We start from the raw sequence: 27,019 nt of genomic DNA, 5'->3' as shown, positions 1-27,019 counted from the left end.
CGATGTTTGACCTATCCCACTCAAAAACAATTTGCTCCAAGCACTGTTTTCAATGAAGATTTCACCCCCGCCCCCTTTAATTATACTGTGATCAATTTTACCAAATGCAAACTGAAGCGCCAAAGCAACAGAGAGTTCCACGCGTCACATTGAAATTGATCAATTATTTTTGCAGTTTTCAGCAAAAAAATTCAATGAACTCTAAGCATTGCCCTTCATCCCGGCCGCAAATGTTGAAGGGATCTGGGAATCTGCTTCCAATTATAATGCCCTGGCACAGCTTGACCCTGGTGCGTGTTCTTCTGATACCTACACACAATACATGTATTGATGATTAATGTTTTAATGTAAATCAAGCGAGCGAAAGGGAAGTTGTTGTAATGGTTACAGGGGCTCTGTGTGCAATGTGTTCCGGGGGCCTGGAGAGTAAGAGGATCAATCTTCACAGCATCTATACCCTGGGCCAAAGACAGCTCTGGTACAGTTAGCCCATTTGACCTCTTTCAATAAATTCCATCCATGTTGGTTGAGGTACGTGGACAATCTAAACTTATACCGCGCCTTTCATGACGCCCCCAAAGCCCTTTACATCCGCTGAAATACTTTTGGAAGTACTGTTGAAAACGCCGGCAGCCAATTGAGCACAGCAAGATCCCACAATGACATACATGACCAGATCATCTGCTTCAGTAACAGTTTTAGTTGGTTGAGGGATAAACATTGGCCAGGATTACAGAAGACCCAATCATCTTCAAATAGTGTCATGGGATCTTTTACAGCCAACTGTGAGGGCAGATGAGCTGAACGTCTCATTCAATAGACAGCACCTCTGACAGTGCAGCACTCCCTCAATACTGCAGGAGGAGTAAGTTAGGTACTTAAAACTCAAGTTTAAGTCTTGAGCCCCACGACCTTCTGACTCAGAGGCCAGCCTACTGCCCAGCAAGCCACAGCTAACGCTAGAACCAGTGCACCCAAGATCAGGATCATCCTGAATGCAGCAAGTCACTGAGGCCATTCAGTGTCGTAAAATCTACCAATGTGATCAAGACTATTGCCCCTTTGGAATTGGAACTTTGTTAGAAATTAGTACATGAGTGACCTGTGTAGAGCAGATGCAAGTGTGGCAAAGAAACAGCAAAGTAATTAATTTGGATAATGTCCCTGAAGAGGGACCCAATTGATGGAAAAACGGTTATCTTTGCACCATACCAATTACATCTACTTTAATTGACCAGAAAGATAGTGTATTTCCATGTAAGTGGATTTTGTCCTTATTTTGTATTGTATATAAGTTGACGTGACAATTCTGAGAGACATTTTAAGGAAGTAAAACCTCTTGTGAACAGGATTGGAACTTAGTTTCCAATTTTCACTGCAAACCAGCGGGTTCCTCGTTCCTTAATTCGATGTCAGTTTTCTGCATCCCAGTGAACTCCGAGTCCTCGGTCATTTACAGAAAACTAAAATTTAATCACCATCCCCAGAAAATAAGGAGATGGGAGAATCAGAATTGGAACCAGAAAGAAGAGAATTCTGATAATATACAACAAGTCAGTTAGAGACTGTAAAAGTGATATAGGTTAACATTTCAGATATATGCCCTTCATCACAGCTGGAAATCTTAATATCTTGTCTTCTTACAAATACCCTGAATGGGGCCAAAAGGGATGGCATTGGATTGACCAAGTGTCAACAAATATCAACACCACAATTGTCCCCTCAAACTGAGAAGAACACCACTGATACATTAGGCCCAGAAATAAACTTGGCATAAATCAGGGTCGTACTGTCAAAATCAGCAGAATTGTGAACGAAAGGAACTATATATTTTCATATTTCTGACACTTCTAAATCCATAATCAATAGAGCAAGACACGTCCAGTTATACTTTTCCATTTGGATCTATGGGGAGTGCGGCTGAAGGTTCATATTGGGGGGCGAGGGGGGTCGTCTTGCTAATTCACTGTCAAATGAGCAACACGTGATTTGACCAGAAAAACACTTCATTCCATAACCAAATCTTACAAAATACAAGTATTGGGGAGCATTCATCTTCTTCAGGCTTTGATAGAGTGTGTACTTTTAGTTTACTGTCAGCTGTACATTGCAGTGTGAGAGTGAGTGGCTGTGAGGGCATGTGTGATTGTGGATGTGTGTGAGGGCGTTTGTCAGTGTTTGTGTGTTAGGGCATGTTTGAGCATGTGTGTGACTGTGTGTGTGTGTGTGTGAGTGTGAGGATGAGTGTGAGAGAGTTTGTTTGGGTGTGAATGTGAGTGTCTGTAGATGAGTGTGAGAGATTTGTGTGGGTGTAGGTATGAGTGTGAGAGTGTGTAGATGAGTGTGAGAAAGTTTGTGTGGGTGCGAATGTATGTAAACGAATGCGAGAGAGTTTGTGAGTGTGTGTAGATGAGTGTGAGAGTTTGTGTGGGTGTGTAGATGAGTGTGAGAGTTTGTGTGGGTGTGTAGATGAGTGAGAGAGTTTGTGTGGGTGTGTAGATGAGTGAGAGAGTTTGGGTGGGTGTGAGTGTGTGTAGATGAGTGTGAGAGAGTTTGTGTGAGCGTGAGTGTGTGTAGATGAGTGTGAGAGAGTATGTGTGGGAGTCTGACAGACTGAGTCTGTATGTGAAACCGGGCAAAGTTGAGTAACTCAGTTTGAAAAATATGAGATCAGATGTTGCTGAAAATAGAGTCGAAGCTTTTCGCCTTGCACTCATCAAGACAATCGCAAGAATAACCAAGCTGACATTAAACAACATCACGTATTTGCACGGGAATGAAGCTGAAGCCACCTGTTGCCGTGATGCTGCTTTCTGATGCCAAGTATCAGAGAGTCAGACGAGGAACTTCATTGTGAGGCCCAAGCGGCAGCTTTGCTGGTCAACAATTTCTTATGGATAACCAGAGAGGTTGCTACAGCAACTTTCAGTGAACATTAATGTCTTCAGATCCTTAGAGTCCCACCTTTGTAATTGGATTCATTTTCACTTTGTAATTGTAGCATGCCTTTGGTAACATGCAATGTAGCTGCGTGTTTTTTCTTCTCCCAATAATGCCGTGGGACTCTTTCCTCCACCTGGACAATCAGAGGTAGCCTTGGTTTAACTTCATATCCAGAAGACCCAGCACGGAGAGTACAACACTCCCACAGTAAGGGACTGAAGTGTGAGCCTAGATTTCATGCTCAAATCCTGGAGTAGGCCTCACCCTAGATTTTATGATCAGTGAATGGGAGACAATATAATTAGAGGTTAGTTGACACTGAAGTTGGATTTTGAAAGGCAATGGATTGTAAGAATAAAGAATAACACATGGAGGTGAAACTCCAACAGTGTAAGATCCGAGGGAAATTGATTAACCATTTGCTGTAGTCAGGGTTGAATGACATAACTAAAATCTCTGCCACTCACATATTGTGCTCACCTCACCCTGATACTAAGCCCCAACATTTCAACAATACTCCATCTAAATTCCCAATCTTTATGTCTGTAGTTATTTTTAAGCAATCCTCGGTGGGCGGGGGAGGGGGGGGGGGGGGGAACACGCAGCTAGATTGCATGTTACCAAAGGCAGGCTACAATTAATCACAAAGTGAAAATGAATCCAATTACAAAGGCGGGACTCTAAGGATCTGTATTCACTGAAAGTTGTTGCAGCAACCCCTCTGGTTATCCATAAGAAATTGTTGACCAGCAAAGCTGCCGCTTGGGCCTCACAAATGAAGTTCCTCGTCTGACTCTCCGATACTTGGCATCAGAAAGCAGCATCCCGGCAACAGGTGGCTTCAGCTTCATTCCCGTGCAAATCCGTGATGTTGTTTAATGTCAGCGCTTTTTCCTGACGAAGAGAATTTGGCGGCGTCTTGCAGTAGAAACGTGTGATTCATTATCCTGGACCCTGAACACTGCGAAATAATCGATATTTTAAAAATGGACATAGATCTTTTAATTTAGTGATAAAAAACCAACTGGGTGCGCATGGAATGGATCATTGCAGGTACAGCGACCTCTTAGGAAGTCCCCCAATGTAAACCCCATCAGAGCAGACAATCAGATGACTAAAATCCTAATATTTAGTAGTTAGCTTTAAAAAAAAGACTTGCATTTACATAGTGTTTTATCACAGACGGCTATTTCCAAGTTGGGCAAACATGGCGGCAATTTTGCGCGCAGCAAGATCCCACAAAACCCATTAAGATGAATGAACCAGTAAATGTATTTTGACGGTGATGTAGTTGAATTGTAGTCTGCAGATCAGGTTTAAAAATGCAACCCCTGTTTTTTTTTTTGGCCGTACAATTACCCGGAGTTTTGCTATCCTGTTTTGAAATAGTAGTTTGAGGGTTGAGGCTGAAACAGTTTCGTCATGCGCCTAAGATTAAATGTTTCACTGTTTGACTCTCTTGTAATAAAATTATGAAGAACGTCTCTAAAAAACATATACTTCACTTCCTCTAGACTCGTTTGTTCTAACTTTTTACTGTTACTGAGTCTAACCGCAGACATCCAGTTCTAACCCGTCATCAAACCAGTCCAAGCCTCTCCAGACCCCCGGGGTTACCGGCTGGAACTCTGCAGAGGGACCACATGGAGTGCATGGCTGAAGGAGGACAATGTCACTTTAAATTGCAGTCTTCACGGGGAAGCAAAGTGACTCGGTTTTTGGGGCGGAAGGCTGTTATTAAAGTCTACTTAGGATCATGAAATGATTCATCTCAAATGTGGTTTGTTGTAACCACAATCTGCATTGCATTCCTTTATGATCATAGCCCTCTGGTTTCAGCGTAGAGCTTTAAAACCGCAGTTTAATTTATGTTTTACACTGCATAGAATACCGAGAAACAAACACACACATAGACACACAGAATAGCGGAGAAGGCGGCCATTCGTCCCATCGTGGCTGTGCCAGCACTTCGTAGCGCTGTCCCCATTCTCCGTAAAAAAAAACTTTACCTATTTATCCAATTCTCTTTTGAATGTTACTATTGAATCTGCTTCCACTATCCTTTCAGGCAGTGCATTCCAGATCATAACATGCTGCATAAAAAAAGTTTCCTTATCTCCTCAAGAAATTCCTGAAATGACTCCATTTCTTTTCCTACTTCCCTTTCCATGCTGATGATCGCTTCTGCCATGACCATTTTACTCCAAAGTACATTAAGATAGTGCATGTATTAGGGAGTATAGCTCAGTGGTAAAGCATTTGACTGCAGATCAAGAGGTCCCTGGTTCAAATCCAGGTGCTCCCTTAATGTTGTGTCTCATATCTAAAGTTTATTAGTATTATAATAATATTATACCAGCTCTAAAATCGAAGAATAGTGCAGCATAGAAAAAACAGGAGCATTATTGGGCCTTGGCTCTTCGAGCCTGCACCATTCAATATGATCATTGCTGATCATCCAAACTCAGTACCCTGTTCTGGAGGCTTGCTTTAGGTCAGGAGAAAGAACCAGGCCCGACCTGACTGTCCCTTTTACTTACCTTCCTGACACCGAACCTGCAAGAAGCCGCAGCGCTTGTGCGAGACATCATTCGCTCACTGTGCAGACTCAGTTTCGTCCCGGACTCCCTGCTCAGGTAAGTTTTTTTATTTTTAATACTTATCAGCAGAGCACTTACCGTGTGTGTCCAGCCAGACCCGACCAACTCAATCTGGACTCGGCCCAACCCGACCCAAGCCCAAAAGCTGGCCCCAGAAGATGGGCCCAACCCGACCCGGACTCGACACATTTCGTCGGATCCCGTCAGGTTCGGATCGGGTAGCAGGCCTCTACCCTGTTCCTGCTTTCTTCCTTGATCCCTTTAGCCCTAAGAACTATATCTAACTCTTTCTTGAATATATTTAATGATTTGGCCTCAACTGCTTTCCGTGGTAGAGAATTCCACAGGTTCACCACTCTCTGGGTGAAGAAATCCCTCAAAAGCAAGGGACCTGGATCAAGCATGTGAGGAGCCAACATGATGGCACAACAGGCTAAATAACTTTTTTCGGTGCTTGACGATAACAGAATTGCAGAACATGAGCACTGGTCAACATAAACTCAGCATTAAGGGAGTACATGGAACCGCTTGATCTGCAGGCAAATGCTCTACCACTGAGAAGTCATCTGTCTGGCCTGATGTGTTTTCAGGAGAACTATCTAATTGATCAGATATTTGCTCTTTTCTGTAGCCTGATCCTTTCATATATTAATCAGATTTGTTTTTTCAATGTTCCAATTGAATCTGCTTCCACCACCCTTTCTGACAGTGCATTTCAGATCATCACTTGCTCCTTAAACAAATGTCCCCTCATATCCTCAATAATTTCATGAAATGATCCCAACTCTGCTACTACTTTCTTTCTGGCCCTAATGTTGTCTTGTGCTATGGGCCATTTTATTCTGAAGTACATTTTTAGGCGGTATCTCAGTGTAGAACATTTGACTGCAAACTACATGGTCCCTGGTTCAAATCTTGCTCTCCTCGCAACGCTGTTCATGCTTTCGCAAACAAGAAATCATCATGTAGTCCCGACTGATCATTAAGATCAGTGATATGAACTCTTCAAATTGACTTTTCACCAAAAATCTCAGCTTAAGTTGCATCAGTTGGGATTTTGGGGTTATAGAGACAGCAATCAAGAGGTTGTACACAGCAAGCTCCCACAGACAACAATAAGATAAATCAGCTGGTAAACTCCTACCTTTGTGGTGGTTTAGAGATAAATGTAGCCCAGGACTCTTCATCAAATTGTGTCATAAGATCTTTTATCTCCACCTGAAAAGGCAGACAAGCCCTCAGTTTAACATTTTATCTGAAAAATGCCAGCTGCGAAAATGAAGCAACAGCTCAGTACTACACTGAATTGTCAGGCTAGATTCTGTGCTCAACTCTTTGGAGGGGGAGCTGGAACATAACCTTTTGACTTAGTGCGAATCCAATCAGGGAGCCTCCGCTGATGACTCAAGTGGGGCAGCCTGTGCAAACATTCTCAGTGATGCCGTGCACCAAGAAAAGTGGGAGATCATAAAATAATTTTTGAAAACTTTTCACTGGCAGTGTACGAAGCACCTCTTTCTCCTACAGCCAGGTTCTGTCCACAGACAGGCATGAATCCTGGCCACAAACCATTGAGAGCTTCCCCCATATGTTAATGATCTGGTGCCAGGAATGAGGTGGGGGTGGGGGGGGGGGGGGTGGTGATTATCATACATGGCTGGAAATATGCCCCCATTAAGTAGGGGTGAGGATTGTGTGGAGATTAGTATATCAAATATTGGATCATTTGATTGCAAAATACTTTTTTAAAATCTCACTTGTGGTAAGGGGGTATAGCTCAGCGGGAGAGCATTTGACTGCAGATCAAGTGGTCCCTGATTTAAATCCAGGTGCCCCCTTCCTCCTATGTTTAACAAGTAATGTCTACTAATTTTACACCAGCTCTGTAATTGTTGTATACTACAGCACAGATAGATAAGAGCAAAATACTGCCGATGCTGGAAATCTGAAATAAAAGTGCTGGAAATATGAGATCAGATGTTGCTGAAAATAGAAACACGTTGAAGCTTTTGGTCTTGCAGTCATCAGGACAATCGCAAAAATAACAAATGTAAGAGAAAACAACAACTTATACTGCATGAGAAGACAGTGCTGATTGGTTGGCAAGTGAACTCTGATTGGCAGAGGCATTGCCATGGTGAATGTACCAGTTTACAGTGACTAACAGTTAACTGCCAAGCTTTGTTTAAAATTTAAACCAGGCAGCTTGACTCTGATTGGTCAAGGCATTGCCCTGAGGAATAAACCAGTGAATAGCTGTCACTTATTTTGTTCAGCTGAAACAGGTGCAATGTTTGTACATGTTCTTTCTGTCTGAAAAGAACAGGGCCCTGTGTATTAAATATGTAGCTTCCAGTACATGCAAATCCACCACACTGCGAGCCCTATTGACAATCTTAAATTGGTTGTCAGCATAATTCTTCGCACACTGTGGATTATTTAGCAAATGTTGTCCAATCGCGGACTTCCATTTAATGTTGGACACTGTGTTTTGAGCCTGGGCCCCAGCTAGTCACAATATATATTCATGACTTGGGAGTGGGAACTATATGTAACATTTCCAAGTTTGCAGATGACAGAAAGCTGGGGAGTAAAGTGAGCTGTGAGGAGGATGCAAAGAGGCTCCAATGTGATTTAGACAAGTTGAGTGAATGGGCTAATGCATGGCAGATGCAGTATAATGTGGATAATTGTGGTTGTAAAAACAGAAAGACAGATTATTATCTGAACGTCAATAGATTGGGAAAGAGGGAGGTGCAACGAGACCTGGGTGTCCTTGTACACCAGTTGCTGAAAGCAAGCATTCAGATGCAACAAGCATTTAGGAAGGCGAATGGCATGTTGGCCTTCATTGCAACAGGATTTGAGTACAGGAGCAAGGATGTCTTACTGCAGTTATACAGGGCCTTGGTGTGACCACATCTGGAGTATTGTGTGCAGTTTTGGTCTCCTTATCTGAGGAAGGATGTTCTTGTCATGGAGGGAGTGCAAAGAAGATTTACTAGGCTGATTCCTGGGATGGCAGGATTGATGGGTCAACTAGGCCTATATTCACTAGAGTTTAGAAGAATGAGAGGGGATCTCATAGAAACCTATAAAATTTGAACAGGAATGGACAGGCTAGATACAGGGAGGATGTTCCCGATGGCTGGGGAGTCCAGAACCAGGGGTCACAGTCTCCGCATATGGGGTATGTCATTTAGAACCAAGATGAGGAGAAATTTCTTCACTCAGAGGGTGGTGAACCTATGGAATTCTCTACCGCAGAAGGCAGTGGAGGCCAAATCATTAAATATATTCAAGAAGGAGATAGATATATTTCTTAATGCCAAAGGGATCAAGGGGTATGGGGAAAAAGCGGGAACAAGGTACTGAATTAGATGATCAGCCATGATCTTTTTTGAATGACGGAGCAAGCCCAAAGGGTCGAATGGCCTATTCCTGCTCCTATTTTCTATGTTTCTATGTTTCTATAATCCTTGCTGTATGGTAGCTCTGTGATCATTCACATCATTGATCATAACTCTTCATAATCACTTTTCACCAAACATCATCCCCTTCAGAGTCAATTGGGTTTGGTGATGGAAGCAGTAATCAAGAGTTTGCATACTGCCAAGATCCCATGAACTTCAATGAAGTAAATGAGCAGAAAATCTGTCTTTTCCGTGGTGGTTTAGGGATAAATGTAGCCCTGGACTCTTCTTCAAAAAGTGGCCTATGATCTTTTATGTCCATCGGAGAAGGCAGACAAGCCCTCAGTTTTACATGTCATTTGAAATACTCCTCCTCCAACAATGCAGCAATCCCTCAGTACTTCACTGAAATGTCAGCCTGGATTATGTGCTCAACTCTTTGGAGGGGAAGCTGGAACACACAACTTTTTCAATTAGTAATGTGAATCCTATCACTGAGCCTCAGCTGATGTGTGGAGTGGAGCAGTCTGTGCAAATATATTCAGAGCGAGGCCCGCACCAAGACAAGTGGGAAGCTTAAAGTTTTAAAAACTTTTCACTGGCAGTGTACTAACCACTTCTTTCTCCCACAGCCAGGTTCAGACCACAGATGGTCATGAATCCTGGGCATGGACCATTGAGAGCTTCCCCCCTATATCAATGACCTGGTGCTAGGAATGCGATTGGGGGAATGGAGTGCTGCATCTCAAGGGTGGGTGAATATTCTATGGTGCCAAATGTGGCCCAATTAAGTAGGGGTGAGGGTTGTGTGAGAACCTTAGGCCATCATCTATTGGCTCATTTGATTGCAAAGCATTTAAAAAAACATGCTTTGTGTGAGGGACAAAAGCTCAATGGTAGAACATTGCAGATCAAGAAGTTCCTGGTTCAACTCCAGGTGCCCGCTTGTAACCATCTTTTGCAACTAGCATTTGTTACACCAACTCTGCAATTGTCAAATATTACCGCACAGAAATAGGTCATTTGGCCTGTTCTGCCAGCTCTTCAAGAAAACTGTTCAATTGAACAGGTTCTTTGCTCTTTCCCTACTACCCTGCAGCTTTTCCCCTCCAAACATTAATCTAGTTGTCTTTTCAATGCTGCAAATTTATCTGCTTCCACCAGCCTTTCAGACAGTGCTTTTCAGATATTCACTTGCTGTTTAAACAAATGTGTCCTCATCGCCTCAATAATTTCCTGAAATGACCCCACCTCTTACCCTACTTTTTTTTAGCCCTGATGTTGTCTTGTGCTGCAGACCATTTTCTTCTGAAATGTTGTATGAGCGCTACAAGAGTGATGTCCTTTAAGAACTCAGTATGCTCACAAGCTAAGTACCAGGACTTAGTCATGTGACTAGAATCCATAGTTACTCTGCAACTGTAACACCCTGGACAAACGTTCTGTACATAGTTTGCTCTGTATTGTATATACTAGCTTAGCTGTTAATAAACCTGTTAGAGATCTTCAAGGCACTGGAATCCACGTACCTCATTGTGTTGCTTAAGATAACACAAAGAACACATGACATGGTGACAGCTGTGGTGAAAAGACCAGCTATAACCTTGAAGGCCATGGGCAAAATGGCAAACACGTGAAGAAACTTTAAAACCAGTCCCTGAAAAGAGTGAAAGAAATACTGGCCCAAACAGTGGAAAGAAGAAAAGAACTTAGCTCCAGCTGTGGGAGACAGAGCACTGAATGACAGGCTGCAAATAAATTCCTGTGATCGGGTGAGTCATTGCGCTGACAGTTGAGGAATTCCAATTTTTTACAAAAAGCTTTGAAGTGCTTAAAAAATTGACTTTTAAAGCCTCCATGGGAGAGAGAGAAAAAATGGGGAAAACCTAATTCCTCTCTCAGCCTGATTGAGGTCGGTGCCATTTCAGGAGGGCTCCAAATAAAATGCGCAGGAACCCACCCCCCCCCCCCCCCACCCCCAACGCTGCAGAGCATCCATTGATGCAAAAATCATTAAACTAGTCAACTGTGAAGAAGATAAATAAACTTTAGCCAAAAAAAGCAAAGGGAAAAACCTTCGAACTGCCTATCGAACAGCTGTGTAAACATACAAGTTGAAGTGCAGAAAGCAAAATAAACAGAGAACACTGTCACGCACCTGTTACACTCCATAAAAGCAGCTAGTCTAAATAAAAGAGAATTTCTTAAAGGGGAAGCAGTGCAGAGTTAATAGGAATTAATATTGGTCGATACATCTAGCTAAGGAATCTCAGGAAGTCACCACCTTCAGAACACCATTTGGAAGATATTGCTTCCAGACACTACCCCTCGGCTTATCAGTCAGTCAAGATCTGTTTCAGCAGCATATGGACAGAATTATAGAAAACGTGCCTGGATGTATATTCATTGCCGATGATATCGCATTATAGGCAAATCCAAAGAAGAGCATGATCGAAGTCTTCATTCACTGATGGCAGTAGCTCATTGTGAAGGGCTTGTTTTTAACAGCAAAGAATGCCAGGTGAATGTAAATCAGATCAATTTCTTTGGCTCCATCTAATCAGGTTGCAGAATCCATCCTGACCCAGGCAAAGTCAAAGATGTAAGACATATGCCTACCCCACATAACAAGGAAGATCTACAGCAATGTCTTAGATTTTTCATCTTCTTGGCAGCATACATTCCAAATTTTTCTGGCAAAGCATCATCACTAAGAGAGTTCTTAAAGAAAGATATACCATATGTATGGCAGGAAGACCATCAACATTTGTTTGAGTCTCTCAAACAAGCATTGGCAGTAGAAACCTATACCCTGCGATACTATGATCCAAGGAAGAAGACAATCCTGGAAGTTGACGCCTCACAGAAAGGGCTAGGATCATCCATCCTGCAGGATGGCAAACCAATTGTATTCGGATCAAAGTGTTTATCCTTAGCACAATCCAATTACTCAAACATAGAGTGTGAAAACTTGCTCTGGTATTAAGAAGTTCATTGTGGAAACCGACCACAAACCACTGGAGATGATTTGGCGCTAAACATTGACAACTGCACCACCTCGACTACAGCGAATCTTGGTGAAAGTATAGGAGTACAACTTCAACGTCTGCTACAAATCGGGTACCAAAATGGTCACCATGGATACACTAAGCAGATTGCTAAACCTGAACAAGAATGAAGAAGTTCCATTGGATCTACAGGTAGACAGCGTGGACATCAAGGTAGAAGATGTGATCAAAATCAATTTATTGCATTTTGGTCAGCACAAATGTGACCAACTGCAATCAGAAACAGCCAATGACCCACTACTGAAGACACTGTGGAGAGTCATCATAGATGGTTGGCCTGATACGATAAAAGAGGTGCCGGAAAGATGAATTTGGTATCTCAAGAGGCGTCACCTTCAAAGAAAAACAAGTGATTGTGCCCAAATCTCTCCAACAGGACACCGTGTCACAATTTCACCAAGGCCATATAAGATCATAAGATCATAAGAACTAGGAGCAGGAGTAGGCCGTCCGGCCCCTCAAGCCTGCTCTGCCATTCAATAAGATCATGGCTGATCTTTTCGTGGACTCAGATCCACTTACCCGCGCTCCCACAGTATCCCTTAATTCCTTTATTGTTCAAAAAGATATCTACCTTAGCTTTAAAAACGTTTACTGAAGAAGCGTCAACTACTTCACTGGGCAAGGAATTCCATAGATTAACAACCCTCTGGGTGAAGAAGTTCCTTCTTAATTCAGTCCTAAATCTGCTCCCTCTAATCTTGAGGCTATGCCCTCTTGTCCTAGCTTCACCTGCCAGTGGAAACATCCTCTCTACTTGTATCTTATCTATTCCCTTCATAATTTTATATGTTTCTATAAGATCCCCCCTCATTCTTCTGAATTCCATTGAATATAATCCCAATCTACTCAGTCTCTCCTCATAAGCCAACCCCCTCAACTCCGGAATCAACCTAGTGAACCTCCTCTGCACCCTCTCCAGTGCCAGTGCATCCTTTCTCAAGTAAGGAGACCAAAACTGCACACAGTACTCCAGGTGCGGCCTCACCAGTACCTTATACAGCTGCAACATAACCTCTCTGCTTTTAAACTCAATCCCTTTAGCAATGAAGGACAAAATTCCATTTGCCTTCCTAATTACTTGCTGTACCTGCAGACCAACCTTCTGCGATTCATGCACAAGGACACCCAGGTCCCTCTGCATAGCAGCATGCTGCAACTTTTTACCCTTCAAGTAATAATCCTTTTTACTGTTACTCCTACCGAAGTGAATGACTTCACATTTATTAACATTGTATTCCATCTGCCAGACCTTTGCCCACTCACTCAATGTATCTATGTTCCTCTGCAAAGTTTCACAGTCATCTGCACACTTTGCTCTGCCACTCATCTTAGTGTCATCTGCAAACTTTGACACCCTACACGTGGTCCCCAACTCCAAATCATCCATATAAATTGTAAATAATTGCAGTCCCAACACCGATCCCTGAGGCACACCACTAGTGACTGATTGCCAACCAGAATAGCACTCATTTATCTCCACTCTCTGCTTCCTGTTAGTCAACCAATCCTCTATCCATGCTAATACTTTACCCCTAATGCCATGCATCCTTATCTTATGCAGCAGCCTCTTGTGCGGCACCTTGTCGAAGGCCTTTTGGAAATCTAGGTACACCACATCCACTAGGTCCCCATTGTCCACCTTGCTCCTAATGTCATCATAGAATTCCAAAAGATTTGTCAAGCATGACCTGCCCTTCATGAACCCATGCTGCGTCTGCCCAACGGGACAATTTCTATCGAGATGCCCTGCCATTTCTTCCTTGATAATAGACTCAAGCATCTTCCCCACTACAGAGGTTAAGCTAACCAGTCTATAATTCCCCATCTTTTGTCTACCTCCCTTTTTAAACAGTGGCGTCACATCTGCTGTTTTCCAATCTGCTGGGACTACCCCAGAGTCCAGCGAATTTTGGAAAATTACCGCCAGTGCACCTGCTATTTCTCCCACCATCTCTTTTAGTACCCTGGGATGCATTCCATCAGGGCCAGGAGACTTATCAATCCTTAGCTCCATTAGCTTGCCCAACACTACCTCTTCCGTAATAATGATTGTTTCCAGGTCCTCACCTACGTTCTTTTGTCAATTACTGGCATGTTATTAATGTCCTCCACTGTGAAGACCGATACAAAATACCTGTTCAATGCCTCGGCCATTTCATCATATCCCATAACTAAATTCCCCTTCTCATCCTCTAAAGGACCAACGTTTACTTTAGCCACTCTTTTTCGTTTTATATATTTATAGAAACTTTTGCTATCTGTCTTTATATTCTGTGCTAGTTTTTTCTCATGTTCTATCTTACTTTTCTTTATAGCTCTTTTTGTGGCTTTCTGTTGACCTTTAAAGTTTTCCCAATCTTCTAGTTTCATGCTGTTTTTGGCCACTTTGTATGCCTTCTCTTTCAATTTGATAGCCTCCCTTATTTCCTTAGACACCCATGGCAGATTACCCCTTTTCTACCAGTCCTTCCTTTTCACTGGAATATACTTTTGCTGAGCACTTTGAAAAATTGCTTTGAAAGTCCTCCACTGCTCGTCAACTGTCCCACCATAAAATCTTTGTTTCCAGTCTACTTTAGCCAAGTCCTCCCTCATTCTATTGTAGTTCCCCCTTGTTCAAGTGCAGGACCCTGGTATTGGATTTTATCTTCACACTCTCCATCTGTATTCTAAATTCTGGCACGAGACACTTTATTAGCAAGGGATCAACAGTGACCTCAAAAGGTTAGTGAGGATGCGCGAGGCATGCCAGAGCCACCAGCCACAACAACGTAAAGCACCTCTACCCCCTCATGAGCTTCCGTCAGTCTCTTGGTCCAAAATCACCACTGATCTATTTACCGTGAATGGAAACGACTTTATCTTAATCACCAATTACTTCTCCAAATTTCCAAATGTCAGACAGGTAAAAGACACTTCAAGAGCGGTCGTCGCAGACACATTGAGTGCCATATTCAGTCTATTCGGTGTACCTGAAGAAATAATTTCTGGCAAAGGGCCACAGTATACGGGCAGACCTTTCAGAGATATGTGTGCCAAATGGGGCATAAACCATGTGACATCCTCACCACATTACCCTAGATCTCACGGTCTTGCCGAGCAAATGGTTCACACAGTTAAATCACTTATCCTGAAGTGTAGGACAATGAAACAAGATTTTCATGATGCCATGTTACACCTCAGAGCTACACCTATGGATATGGGTTTACCATCACCAGCAGAGCTCATGTTTGGCAGACAGGTGAACAATTCCGCCAAGCCATCACCTGTCCAAATTCTCCGAGATGCAGGAGACACTGCTCGAAAAACAAAGATGAATGAAGATGGTGCATGACCGAGATGCAGGGGCGGAACTACCTCAGCTACACACAGGACAAAAGGTCAGGGTCATACACCCCACAATGAGAACATGGTTACCCGCAGAGGTATCCAAAGTATGCAGTGAGCCTAGGTCCTACAAGATTACAACAGCTAGCAGACCAGTGTTGAGGAGGAACCAAAGCCAATTAAGAGAAGTGTACAATACTCCAGTTGCAGACAGCAGACTTAAAAGAACACACTCTGGTGATTAGGGTATGATGGAACAACAGGACCACAACCAACACATTGACAACATATCTGCAAACCAAAAACATCCAAGGGTGAAATCCATATCCCCAGAAGGTTATACCATAACAGGATCTGGAAGAGTTATCAAACACTGAAATGATATATGGACTCTTAAGCTTCTGCACTCGTAAATTTCATAATCCCTATCCTCATACTTGTAAATTTTATAATCTCTATCCCTGTAGAACTAATTTTGATGCTATCCAGTTTTATGTGTTTTTACTTATAGCGAATGAGACTCATCTTTGGAAAGAAAGGGGATGATGTATGATCACTACAACAGTGATGTCCCTTTAAGAACTCAGTATGCTAGTGATCTAAGTACCGGAACATAGTCATGTGACTAGAAGCCATAGTCACTCTGCAACTGTAACACCTCGATAAAGGTTCTGTACATAGTTTTCGCTACATATACTAGCTCAGCTGTTAATAAACCTGTTAGAGATCTTCAAGGCACTGGAATCCACGTACCTCATTATGCTGCTTCAGATAACACAAAGAACACATGACATGAAGTACATGAAACATGTCCATAGTTCATACGGATGCAGGTCAGTGGTCGAGTATTCAACTGCAGATCAAGTGGTCCATGATTAACATCCAGATGGCCCCTCAATACTGTACATCTTTTCACAAAGAAGAATTCATAATGTAGTTCCTCCTGCACAGAAGCTCTGTGATCATTAAGAGCAGTGATAATAACTCTTCATAATCACTTTTCACCAAAAATCACTTCTTATGTTGATGAGGGTGTAGGTTGGGGTTTCAGTGAAAGAGACAGAGCTCAAGTGTTTATCGCACAGAAAGCTCCCAAAAACAGCAATGAGATAAATGAGCAGATAGTCTGTCATTTTGGGGGTTGCTTTAGGAATAGAAGTAACTCATTATTCTTCAAATAGTCATAAGGTCTTATTCATCTACCTGAGAAGACAAACAAGCTCGCAGGTTAAACTCTCATCTGTAAGCAGCTCCTTCGCCAATGCAACACCACCTCAATACTGCACTGAACTTCCAGTCTGGATTATGTGCTCAAGTCTCAAGAGTGGGAACCATGAACATACAACCTTTTGACTCAGTGTGTGAGAGCTATCATTGAGCCTCAGCTGATGAATAGAGTGGAGCAGCCTGTGAAACATCCTCTAAACAAGACTGTGCACCAAGAAAAGTGGGAAATTTAAAAATAGTTATTAAAAATTTGCCACTGGCAGTGCACTGGCCACCCCTTTTTCCCCACGGCAGGGTGAACCCTGGACATTGAGCAGTGACAGCTTCCTACATATGTTAATGATCTGGTGCCAGGAATGAGATTGGGAAATGGAATGGGACATCTCAAGCAGGGGTGGTGATGAGTATCCTAACCAGATGGAAATGTGCCACAATTAAGTAGGGATGAGGGTTGTGTGCGAAGCTTAGGCCATCATCGATTGCATCATATAGATTGCAAACACATTACACATTGCCAGTGAATGGGGGAATGGTGGTGTAGCTCAGTGGTAGAGCATTTAGCTGCAGATCAAGAGGTCCTTGATTGAAATCTGGGTGGGCCCTCGATGCTGTATATCTTTATTAGAATCAGTAATATAGCTCTTCAGAGCTGCTTCTCACCAAAAATAAATCCTTGAGGCAAAAAATGTGTAATTTGCACTTTTGGTGCTAGTGGCTGTGATCAAGAGGTTGTGCACAGAAAGCTCCCACAAATTGGAATGAGATTAATGAACAGCTAATTTGCTGTTTTTGTGATGGTTTAGGGAGAACTGTAACCAGGACTCTTCTTCAAATAGCGTCGTAAGATTATTTACGTACAGCCGAGCAGGCATTCTATCCCTCAGGTTTACATTACATTTGAGAAATGACTCCTGCAACAATGCAGCAATCCCTCAGTACTGCACTGATTTGTCAGCCTGGATTGTGTGCCCAGCTCTTTGGAGCGGCAAGCTGGAACACACAAAATTTTGACTCAAAAGTGCAAATCATATCACTGAGCCTTGGCTGATGACAAGAGTGGAGCAGCCTGTGCAAATAGTTTCAGTGTGACGCCATGCACCAAGAAAAGTAGATCTTTTAAAAAGTTTTTTAAAACTTTTCACTGGCAGTGCACTAACCGCCTCATTCTCCCACAGCCAGGTTCTGTCCACAGATGGACAAAAATCCTGGGCAGAGACCCGAGACACCTTATTTATTTATTTAGAGATACAGCACTGAAACAGACCCTTCGGCCCACCGAATCTGTGCCGACCAACGACCACCTATTTTACACTAATCCTACGTTAACCCCATATTCCCTACCACATCCCCACCATTCTCCTACCTACACTAGGGGCAATTTACAATGGCCAATTTACCTACCAACTGCAAGTCTTTGGCTGTGGGAGGAAACCAGAGCACTGGCGGAAACCCACGCAGTCACAGGGAGAACTTGCAAACTCCGCACAGGCAGCACCCAGAACTGAACCCGGGTCGCTGGAGCTGTGAGGCTGTGGTGCTAACTACTGTGCCACTATGCTGCCCCAACCTTCTCCAATATGTCAATGATCTCGTGCCAGGAGTGAGGTCAGGGGCATAGAGTGGGGCATCTCAGGGGTGGATGAAGATTGTGATGTAGATTGTGTGGGAAAGTTAGGCTATGGTAACCACTGCTCACTCTGTGGGGGTATAGCTCAGTGGTAGAGCATTTGACTGCAGATCAAGAGGTCCCTGGTTCAAGTCCAGGTGCCCCCTTACTGTTGAATTTATGTTGACCAGTGCTAATGTTCTACCAATGCTGTAGTGATCAAGCACAGGAAGAAGTTGTTTAGCCTGTTGTGCTATCATGTTGGCTGTTCATGTGAGCTATCCAATTGATCCAAGTCCCTTGCTTTTTCCCTTCAAATATTAATCAAATTCTTTTTTCAATATTGCTAATAAATCTGCTTCCACCAGCCTTTCAGACAGTGCATTTTAGATCATCCCTTGCTGTTTAAACAGATGACTCTTCATCGCCTCAATAACTTCTTAAAAAGACCACATCTCTTATCCTACTTTCCTTTCAGCCCTGATGTTGTCTTGTGCTGCAGATTATTTTATTGTGAAGTACATAAAGCATTTCTCCGGTTCTTGTGGATGTAGATTAATGGTAGAGTGTAAGTCTCTGGTTCAAATCCAAGTGGTCCCTTCCTATCTTACTTATTTCAGCAAAAATGGTTTGCTAATGTTACACCATTTCTGTACTCATTTAAGATTTGTAATAATAACTCTGCATAACCACTTTTCACCAAGCTTGGAGCTGGTGAATGCATTGATTTGGGTTTTGGTTATAGAGACAGTACAGAAAGAGTAATTTGGTCTGTTGTGCCATCATGCCAACTAGAAGAATTAGCCAATTGATTGCAGACCCTTGTTCTTTCCCCATAACCCTGTTGCTTTTTCCCTTCAAATATTAATCAAGTTCTTTTCTCAGTGTTGTTATTGAAACTGCTTCCACCATCCTTTCAGACAGTGCATTTCAGATCATTACATACTGTTTAAAAAAGTCTCCTAATCTCCTCAATGTTTTCTTGAAAAGACTCCATCTATTCTTTTGCTTTGTTTTTAATCTGGATGCTGTCTTGTACAATGGACCATTTTATTCTGAAGTACATAACACTTCAATGTCAGTTCTTGGGGGTGTAGCTCAGTGGTGGAGCATTTAATTGCTGTGCCAACCCTACCTGGTTCAAATTCAGGAGCCTACTCAATGTTGCATATATTTTTCACAAATAAGAATTCATAGTTGGCCTTCCTACAGCTCTGTGATCATTAAGATCAGTAATAATAACTCTTCATAACTGCTTTTTACCTAAAACCACCCGTTAAGATGATAAACGTTAAGGTTGGGGTTTTGGTGACAGAGGCAGTGATCAAATGTTTGTGCAGTTTGACCAATGACAGCTTCCCACATATGTCAATGATCTGGTGCCAGGAATGAGGTCGGGGACATGGAGTGGGGCATCTCAGAGTGGGTGAATATCCTACCCAACTGGAAATTTGCTCTAATTAAATGCGGATGATGGTTGTGTGGCAGATGTAGGCCGTTATCTATTGGATCATTTGTTTGCAAATCTCATGGGGCCTTGGCTATTGAGAAGTTGTATAGCTTAGTGGCAGAGCATTAGACTACAGATCAAAAGTCCCATATTTAAATCCAGATGCCCAATCCATGTTATACATATTACCAGCGATATGGATTCATAATGTTTCCTACCACTGAACCAATTTTGTATCCACCTTGCTGCATTTCCCTGGATCCCATGGGATTTTATTTTTTTAACCAGTCTGCCATGTGGGACTTTGCAAAAGCCTTGCTAAAATCCATGTAGACCACACCAACTGCATTATCCTCATCTACCTTCCTTGTTACTTCTTCAAAAATTTGATCAAGTTGATCAAACAAGATCTTCCCTTAATAAATCCATGCTGAATATCCTTGATAGTGCCTTTCTAAGTGACAGTTTATCCTGTCTCTCAGAAGATATTCCAATAATTTGCCCCCTACTGAGGTTAGACTGACTGGCCTGTAATTATTTGGTCTATCCTTCGCTCCTTTTCTAAACAGAGGTTAACGTTAGCAATCTCCAGTCCTCCGGCACCACACCTGTATCTAATGAGGACTGGAAAATGATGGTCAGACCTTCTGTTATTTCCTCTTTGTTTCTTTTAACAGCCTAGGGTGCATTTTATCTGGCCCTGGTGATTTATCAGCTTTCAAGGATGCTAATCCCATTAGTACTTCCTCTCTCCCTATGTTTATTACATCCAATACTTTACACTCTTCCTCCTTAACTATAATATCTGCATCATCCCCCTCTTTTGTGAAGACAGATGCAAAGTATCTTCCACTCCTACACATAGGTTACCTTTTTGGTGTTTTATGGGCCCTACTTTCTCCTTCGTTATCCTCTCACTCTTAATGTATTGACAAAACATCTTTGGGTTCACCTTGATATTGCTTGCCAATATTCTTTCATGCCCTCTCTTTGCTTTCCTAATTTCCTTTCTGATTTCAGCCCTCTACTTTCTATCGGCTTTCTGTAGTATTGAGTTCTCGGTGTCGGACATAAGCTTTCCTTTTCTGCCTTATCTTACCCTGTAGACTCCTGTAATTTGTCTTTTTGGTGCTAGAGGCAGCAATCAAGAGGTTGTGCACAGCAAGCTCCCACAAACTGCAATGGGATAAATGAGCAGCTAATCTATTGTTTTTGTGGTGGTTTAAGGTTACCTGTCACCAAGGACTCTTCTTCAAATAGTGTCATAAGCTCTCTTATGTACACTTGAGAAGGTGGACAAGCCCTCAGTTTTAGATCTCATCTGAAAAACGCCTCCTCAACAATGCAGCTACCCTCTACTGCACTGAATTGTCAGTTTGCCACCAAGCTTCAGCCATGAATAGAGCGGAGCAGCCTTGCAAACTTTCTCAGAAACAGGCCATGCACCAAGAAAAGTGGGAAAGTTAAAAAGAGTTTTCAAAATCTTTCCACTGACATTGCACTAATCACCCCTTTCTCCCACAACAGGGTTCTGTCCATAGACAGGTCTGAATCCCGGGCACAGCCCAGTGAGACCATCTCCAATATGTTAATGACCCAGTGCCAGGAATGAGGGTGGGGGAATCTCAGGGCTGGGTGAATATCACACCCGACTGGAATAAGTGGGCATGACACTGTGCTCTATTAAATCATTTGATTACAAAGCTCATGAAGTGATGTCAGGTGAGAGAGTATTTAGTGCAGTGTGAGAGCACATAGCTTCCTGAGGTCAGTGGTTCAAATTGAAGTACCTCCTCAATTACCTTTATGCTCTCACAAAGAATGCAAGTTACATACCCCTCCCTCTACAGCATCATTCATAATCTGTAAAAAAAAACTTTCTAAACAGTTCAGTACCATTTTCAAATGGGTAGAATATTTTTAAAACAATGTTCACATTTTTCCTAATAATTACTTGAAATTACCTATCTTTTTTCTCATCCCTGATGGTGTTCTGAATTATGAACAATTTTATATTGAAGCACATAACACGGTTGGTTGAGTCTGATAGTAGAGCTCTGTGGTAGAGCATTTGAACACAGATCATAAGTTTCCTGGTTTAAATCCAGATGCCCGCACATCTCTTTTCACCAACAAAGTTTGCTAATCTTGCACCAGCTCTGTAATCATATAATAGGGCAGCACAGAGAGAGGCCATTCAGCCCATCAGGTCTGTGCTGGCTCTTTCATAAAGCTATTCAATTAGTCCTGCTCTTTTCCCATAGCCCTGCAAATTTCTCCTTTTCAATATATATCCAATGCCCTTCTGAAAGTTACTGTTGAATCTGCTTCCGCCGTGCAATCCTAATTGGGAGTTTGCCTCAAAAGAATTCTCTTCATTCTTGCTATGGATATTTCGCCAATTATCTTAAATCTGTGCCCTCCTGCCAGTGGAAACTGTTTCTCTTTATTTACTCTATCCAAATCCCTCATAATTTTGAACACTTCTATTAAAACTCACCATAACCTTCTTTGCTCTGTGGAGAACAATCTCAGCTGCTGTAGTACCAATGTTAACCAGAAAAGTTAGTTTAATAGAATGTCATATATTTAAGAAAACACTGGGACATAAGGATTTTTTCTTCTTCTAGGTTTGGATTGTAGATCAGTTGACCAAGTTGGGTTTAGAATTTCAAAACTACAAACAGGCCAAAGAAATAATTCACGTCGCTTCCTGCCATCGGTTTGAGCAGGGGAAATGAGTCCACAATTATTCCAAATACCTTGCACACATGGGGATCTTACCTTTTGACATTTCTCCAGTGGAGATGCAGCCAAAGATGGAAATTGACCTTTTAAATTCCAGACGTTTAAGTCTGATTTTTATTTTGAAGCTATGTTTAACTTAATTCAAGTTACAAAAGCGACAATGTAAAAGAGGGATGATAGTGTAACAGCGGCATTAGATAACGAGAGTAACATATGCCAGTTGTAATTTAAGACTTTATCCCTGTATTCCCATAACCTTCCAAATAACCCAATACACAGAGAAGATATAGCCCGCCCGGAACTGGCTCAATACCCAACCCCATCAGAGTCTATGTGTATATATTAATCTGAGTTTATTGATCTGATTTAGGATAACATGGAAGTAGAACACACATAAGGGACATAAACCTCGTAAATAACCCACCGCTTGCGTAGTATATATTACCGTATTCATTAAACACGGTGCCCCTGCTGATTTCGCGAATGCTGATATAATTCATACCTTTAAAGGTCTGTTGGCATTTCTCTGTTAATCATAGGAATAGGCTCCATTATTTTCTGTAGGACATATTTTCTTTGAATTGTGGTGGACGGAGTCACAAAAACATTGCCCTTTTATTGTGTTCAAAATACCTTATTCCGTAAATGGGCTCTTTCTTATAATTGTGAATTAAACGAGCTACTTTTGTTTCCGTGCCTCGCTCGTTTCCTCCAAATTTAATCCTGAAGACTCTGAGCGTCGGGAAATTTGCCAACATCAACGGAGAAGGATCATTTATCTCATTGGGATCTTGCTGTGCGTAAATTTAGCAGCTGCTTTTTTTATATAACAGTGGCTGCACTTCAAATGTAATTCATTTTCAAAGCAATTGGGCCCTGCAGGCAATGTGAAAGACGCTATATAAAATGCAAGTTTTGTTTCGCTGCAAATCTCAAGAGGACAGTTAAGTGTCGCGGCGCAGAAAAACAAATTTCCTTATGTGCCAGGTTCACACAAATAATGCTCCCTTTAGTCAGTTTACTGAGTGCTTTTTCTTGGTTAAAGGAAGAGGTTCAAAACACACAATCAAACAACGGTGGTTGTTGGAGTTCAAATTCAGATCTTTTTATGTGTTCACAGGAGCTGTAAGTGTCTCGGAGAACTTCGTTCCCCAGTATTAAATGTGGGACTTGCATACTTCCCACAAATGGTTAACGGCTTGATTTACGCTCCAGCACATTTGTCCTAAAGGATGGTTAAAAAAAGACTTCGGCGGGTCCAATGATTTGTAAGTGTGTACATTTGGTCTGCAGAGATCTTCCCATTTAATTATTCAGTAGGCGAAGGGCTAAAGTCTCCCAGAATGTGGGAGGGTGGTATAAATTTAATGCTACAGCAGGAAAAGGCTTCAAAGACATGCCAAGGGATTACCGCTTTGAAAGCAATACTGATGCTGAGATTAGTGTCACTGGCGTAAACTGCAAACAGCTGCTATAGTGTCAGCCTAATGTTTAATCATTGATGTTACACTGATGATGTCATGGGACATGTTGCTGTATTTCTGATGCCATTAGCGGGAATTCCTTTGTTGCTTTAAGCTTGTCACAGTAGGGGTATCCCTAGTTGCTATGGTGACAACATCCAATGACATTCCTTGTTGCAGTGAACAAGACGTCATACTAGTACATTCCCTGCTGTTACTGCGATAACGTCATAATAGGTCTTTCCTTGCTATAGGAATTAGGTCATAAAAGGCATTCCTTTTTGCATGGTCATAACAGACAATGTTATCCAACAACGGGATATTCTGTGTTGCCATGATGATGATGTCATAATAGAACACTTCCTGCTGCTGTCAACCGCCGCGCAGTTGGTAACACTCTCGTCTGAGTTTCAAAATTGTAGGTTCTAGTCCCACGCCAGAACTTAAGCACAAATTTCCAGGTGACACTGCAGTTCAGTACTGAGGGAGTGCTGCACTGTTGGAGGTGCTGTATGTTGCATCATACTTTAAACCGAGGTCCCATTGTCCTTCTCAGGTGACACAAAAGACCCCATGGCATGATTTTTTTTTAAAAACAGGAGAGTCACCCTGGTGTCCGGACCAATATCTATCCCTCAATCAACGTTACTAAAACAGATTATCTGGCCATTATCACATTGCTGTTTGTGGGAGCTTGCTGTGCACATATTAGTTGCCACCTGTACTAAGTTACAACAGTGACCTCGCTTCAAAAAGTACTTCATTGGCTGCAAAGTGCTCTGGAACATCTGGTGGTCATGAAAGGTGCTATATAAATGCAAGTCTTTCTTCCTTTATGCTTATGACGTCATAACTGCAAACTATTTACTTGAGTAAATCAGGAAAACCAGAAAGTAGAGATGAAGTGACACCCAATTTGGCTTTTGGAAGTCTGAGATTGAGGAGGAAGTTTAAAACTGAGAACAATAAAGAGATTACATAATTAAGATCCTGGAATACAAGGAGTTGCTTTGACTGTGGAAGTTGTTTTACCCATGATTTTCTTAAATGAACTTTTATTTTGAATATAAACATGGTCATATTTCTTTAAATTTTAACCCGACTTTTTACTTCAGTAAATCTACCTCAAGTCCACCAACTTCCATCATGGGATTGATACATTAGGGCAATTACAGACACAGGTATGAACAAAGCAGTAATGCTGTCATACCAAATAATTGTAAGTATTAAAATATAATAGACTCACAACAAAACAAACAGAGTGGAGATATTCACAGTTAGCTACCATGAATATTCTAATCATCTTTATTTTGTTCAGGAGAGTACCTACTGTATAAATACAAATAAATAAATAAAGCCGTGTTGTACCTTGGATTGTTAGATACCCTGCTTATATTGCCATCTATGAACTGGAGAGCTTTCATTTTCTGATGTGTTTCCAATACACCCTCCACAGACTGCCAACAAAGTAGGGCAGATTTTTTTCCACTGTATTTATATTAGTGCCTTGCAAATGATGACATTTCACGAATGAAAATTTTTTGCCTCTGGACACCCCAAACAACCCAAATTAGGTACATTCAGCTCCAATGCAAACACCAACCCAGGTGCCAATATGGGCAAAGGTAGCTACAGAGCTAAAGCTGCCTGCGGACCAGTCAGAAAATTACTTTGCATCATTACTGCAAATGCTGGAAATCTGAAATAAAAACAGAGAGTGCTGCAAATACTCAGCAGGTCTGGCAGCATCTGTGGAGAGAGAAACAGATTTAATGTTTCAGGTCGATGACCTTTCATCAGAACTCAGAAACTTCTGTTCTGATGAAAGGTCATCGACCTGAAACGTTAACTCTGCTTCTCTCTCCATGGATGCTGCCAGACCTGCTGAGTATTTCCAGCACTCTCTGTTTTTATTACGTTTCACCATTACTGCCCAACATAGACCTTCCCTAACCGTTGACAAAGTAACTAGCCACAGTGAAACCATCGCTAGTTGGGACTTTAAAGAAACTGCACACCCACTGTTGAGTTGATCCATTATAGACGACATTCTGCGGTGTAAATGGCGACTTTCAAAAGCAGTGGAAATCATAGAGTCGTAGAATGGTTGCAGCACAGAAGGAGGCTCTCGGCAAGAGCAACTCAGCTTAACCCACTCACCCGCCCTTTCCCGTAGCCTTGCAAAGTCTTTCTCTTCAGGTGCTTATTCGATTCTTTTTTGAAAGTCATGATTTAATCTGCCTCCGATGCACTCTCAAGCAGATCTGTACCACTCACTGCGTAAAAAGTTTTTTCCTCACGTTACCATTGATTCTTTTGCCAATCACCTTAACTCGGGGTCCTCTGGTTCACGACTATTCTGCCAATGGGAACAGTTTCTCTTTATCTACTCTATCTGGAACCCTCATGATTTTGAACACTTCTATCACAACTCCTCTCAACCTTCTCTTCTCTAAGCAAGACAACCCCGGCCCATATACACCATATCAAGCATATTACCCTCATCAACCCTCTCGTTACTTCATCAAAAAACTCAAGCAAGTTAGTTAAATATGATTTGCCTTTAAAAAAAAATCGGTGCTGGCTTTCTTTAATCTATACTTGTCCAAGTGACTGTTGCTTTTGTCCAGAATTATTGTTTCTAAAAGCTTTTCCACCATCGAGGTTAAACTGACTGGCCCGTAGTTGTTGGACTTATCCTTACAAGATTTTTTGAACTAGGGTTTAACATTTGCAATTCACCAGTCCTCTGGCACCATCTCACTATCTAAGGAGGACTGGAAGGTGAATGCCAGTACCACACAATTTCCACATTAATTTCCCTCTGCTTTCTCAGATGCATCTGATCTGGTCCTGGTGACTTATTAACTTTAAGTACAGCCAGCCTTTCTAATATCTCTTTATCAATTTTTAGCCCACTCAGTACCTCAACTACCTCATCTTTCACTATGATTTTGGCAGGACCTTCTTCCTTGAAAGAGACAGGTACAAAGTACTCATTCAGTACTTCAGCCATGCCCTCTGCCTCCAAATGAAGATCTCCTTGTTTTGGTCCCTTATCAGCCCCCCACCCCTTTTGCTACCCTTTTACTATGTGTATGCCTATTGGATTCCCTTTTATGTTAGCTGCCAGTCTCTTCGCATACTCTCTCTTTGCCTCTCTTATTTCCT

The 27,019-nt window shown here is 42.1% G+C and overlaps 3 non-coding genes across 3 annotated transcripts; all 3 read left to right on the top strand.

Annotated features, from left to right (window-relative positions):
* Positions 1 to 5,176: 5,176 nt before the first annotated feature.
* trnac-gca (transfer RNA cysteine (anticodon GCA)) lies at positions 5,177 to 5,248 on the top strand. Its single transcript has one exon. It is a non-coding gene; the product is annotated as a tRNA-Cys (tRNA).
* Positions 5,249 to 7,309: 2,061 nt separating this feature from the next.
* On the top strand, positions 7,310 to 7,381 carry trnac-gca (transfer RNA cysteine (anticodon GCA)). Its single transcript has one exon. It is a non-coding gene; the product is annotated as a tRNA-Cys (tRNA).
* Positions 7,382 to 18,282: 10,901 nt separating this feature from the next.
* On the top strand, positions 18,283 to 18,354 carry trnac-gca (transfer RNA cysteine (anticodon GCA)). Its single transcript has one exon. It is a non-coding gene; the product is annotated as a tRNA-Cys (tRNA).
* Positions 18,355 to 27,019: the final 8,665 nt, after the last annotated feature.

The sequence above is a fragment of the Heterodontus francisci genome, chromosome 33 (assembly GCF_036365525.1).
Source record: "Heterodontus francisci isolate sHetFra1 chromosome 33, sHetFra1.hap1, whole genome shotgun sequence".
In the NCBI taxonomy this organism is placed as follows: domain Eukaryota; kingdom Metazoa; phylum Chordata; class Chondrichthyes; order Heterodontiformes; family Heterodontidae; genus Heterodontus; species Heterodontus francisci.
The sequence above is the reverse complement of the archived record's forward strand: the minus strand, read 5'-3'. Positions and strand labels throughout refer to the sequence as shown.